The following is a 3,435-nucleotide window of genomic DNA, read 5'->3' as shown; positions in this document are numbered from 1 at the left end:
GGGATGCAAGACAAAACTTCTCATCAACAATCTATAATCAGTCAAAACGGCAAAGAATGAGTAGGAGTGGGGCAAATACCATCTGTTGAGATCCAGAGCCTTTTTCTAACCATGATGTTTCATATCTACCTAGTTTTGACCTAACCTTGGAATTAGTCAAAGGAACATATTGATTGTTGAGATCTAGCGGTATAAAATGATCATTCGTCATCTTTGCAAGACGTTTAAAGAAATCGCTTTTGTTGTCCTTAAACGATTGTTTCTTAGCAAGTTTGGCAGCAAACTCCAACAGAGCCACTTCTTCCTGATCCGTCGATACATGTGTGCTTGCTGCCTTTGCTTCACGATTCTATATATCAAAAACAGAGTCAGTAAAGAGGCAATGCATACACTTTGTTTTCTTTTAGCAGGATAAAACAGTAAAGTCGAAAAAAAGGAACAAACTTTCTTCCCCATCCTCAGCTAACTGGGAACAATTGAAGAACAGGATCCGCTGAAGCTCTGACTCGTTTGATGAATCTGTCACAATTTTACATACCTGGAAGGCAGAAGAAAGCACTGGAACCCCTAGTGCTAAGTTTACTAAATTGGTGCACGTTTATTATTCTGTATTGTATATTTTTCTTGAATGGCGCAGGAGAGCTGTGTGTCATTTCATTAAGAAGACAATAAAAACAATGAACAAGTAACCAAAAACAGGACTCTTAGCGCCGCATACTAAGAAAATCAAGTGTCCACTGCCCAAAAAACACTTAAGCAGCTATAGGTAGCATCCTAGTAAGAAGCTGTTGCAGAGCCTTAGCTCCAGCCCCAACACCACAACAAATGCTCTTCCGTAACTACAGCTTCAACTCTTTGGACACAAGGACTAGCACCCTCAAATATTCATTGTTATCAACGATTCAATTCTTAGTTTTGTTGAATTTCTCATATTCATTTGGCTTTTGTTGCCCCAAACCCAACCAACTGTTGGGATGGATGCTGACTGGCTTATGGTTCAGCCGCTCTGATATTACAATCATACATGTTTAAACTTGCTGATCAGGTCAACTATGAAAAATGTACAATCAAATGGCATATCATTCCTAATCAAATTACCTACATGAAAATTTTCTTCTGATATAAGAGAGAACTATAATTTAATCTATAGTAAACATTTAATCTGTAGAACCTAGTTGCTTCACATGTAAAGCCTGTGCAGGACCAACCTCCTCGTTGGCTAGATTTTGTCTTCAGATAACCCACTGTATGCATCTCTTATTCCTGATCACTGTTTGCTGTGTCATCTGCTACTCTATCTCATTGGCTAGTTGAGCATAACACTATGCTACTCTCTCTTTTTGTTTACTTAAGATCATACCTTGTCCTCGTAGGCTCATACGCTACATGGCTGTTAGTTGTCTCATTTAGTTACTGAACACCATGTTACTCTTCATTCAGCAAGCTTTTGATTTAAAGAATTTTCTGATGCTAAAATAAAAAAAAGAATTTTTAACTTCTTATATTTCTTATCGGTTCACTAAAGTCAGTTTGCCAAATAAAGAATTTGCAACAGAGAGGGTCTCAAGATTTCCAAACCCACTTCCATTTCAGCCTTACTACAAGCACATTGTTGACGGTCGGTAGCGATCAGTTTCGACCGTCAATATTACCAAAATAGAGGAGAACTAGTTATGCTTGCAATGCATAAATATGTTAGAATAATAATATTCCACTAGTATTAGGTTCACTAACCTTTTGCGGAGAATAACCATAAAGTGGAGGAGAATCGACATTGAATCAGACGATAAATCAATCGGACGATGTTGAGAAGTAGACTTATGTATGAATGGGCCAAGAACTCAGAATTGACACGATGAATTAGGCCAAAATTCACAAGTCTACGAAAGAGAGCAATGGAGGAGGCCACCTGCTGTTTTTGGGCCAGGTTGGGCCGACGCAAGGTTCGGTCGAACCATTAGGTTCAGCCGAACCCCCCACAATGCCGTTTGATCCAGGTTTCTCCTGGACGGCTGAGATGACTCCCCAATGACGGTTGGTTGGTATTACCGACCTTTCCAACCGTCACAACCGTCATTCTCAAGCTATAAAAGGAGTTCTCATCATCACTTCACTCACACACCTCAAGCAAGAGCTCTCTCATATTCTCTCAAGTTAGTTTAGTGTTATCAAGCTAGTGGAATAGGAATAGAGTAGAAATCAGGAGTCCAGAAGTCTTCGGAAGAGTTCGGGTATGGCTTAGTAGCTTTCCTTTTCTCTTTTATAAGCTTTGTAATAATATTAGAATATTCTTCTTTATACATTTATGGTATTGAAATACTTTTGGAGTATATGAATGCCTACTTTACATTATGTTCATGTTATTCTGAATATACCGCTAGCTTATCTGGGAGATGCTTTGGCGCGGGTATAATGTTTGCTTATGCAATTACTCTATGTCATGACGATGATATTAGAGTAGTATCTGGTAGTTTAGGCATGGTGTCTAGATTATGAGATATCATTATTTGGGGTTATATGCTGCGGATGAGAGGTGGGCCGCTGATGGTGATAGCTCAGTACGGGTATTCCTCCATGCGTGTATATAATCCTAAGTTAATTCCCTGGGGAGGGTATTCCTCCGTATTTAGCCCCGGTTGTATGATCATGACGGGCTGTCGTAAGGAACTCGGCAGTCAGGGGTGGCTTCTCGAAGTACCAGGAGGGCATCGGATAGAGGGTATTAGCTAGTATGTCAGATGACTAGAATGTATGTATACTATGTATACTAGAAGTATATGAATAGATTATGTTTCTCTTTTCTTTCCACTTAGCTTATATAATTTAGTATGAGAATGAGTAGCTTAATGCTTGTGTGTCACTCTACTCTTGAATTATCTTAACCCCTGTTTAAGATGTGATTATCACAAGTAATATATAAATTATTAGTTAAGTTCTCTCTACATAATCTTCCTACGGGTTAAAATAAATACGGTACCCTTGTAATACTCTCGGTGAAATGTTACAATGGTATATCCGTGCGCTTGCGGATGATTCTGTAACCACAATATACCAGGAGTATTTCTGCGCCATTGCTGGAAATTATATTTCTAATAATATTGTTAAGAAATACCAACACACATATGCTACAATCACTCAGCCACTGATACGCTAAACCCTATCAATGGCCAACCACGCAGCAGAATCATCACCCTATCAATGACCAATATAAAATTTGGGAACCTATACGCTAAACCCTAGCACCCCGAGCCAGCGCGGCAGACACGGTCCGGCGAGCCTAAACTCGGAAAGATTGAAAACATACCTCGGGTTGCTTGATGCCGGATTTCGAAGTGAGCCTGCCGCTCCGTCGAGCCGGTTGCTTCCTCTTCATTTTCGAGTGACTTGCTTATGTATTGGGGCGAATTAACTCAGGCATTGGAGAGAAACAATGGC

This window comes from Oryza sativa, chromosome 1, assembly GCF_034140825.1.
Source record: "Oryza sativa Japonica Group chromosome 1, ASM3414082v1".
Classification (NCBI taxonomy): domain Eukaryota; kingdom Viridiplantae; phylum Streptophyta; class Magnoliopsida; order Poales; family Poaceae; genus Oryza; species Oryza sativa.
The sequence above is the reverse complement of the archived record's forward strand: the minus strand, read 5'-3'. Positions refer to the sequence as shown.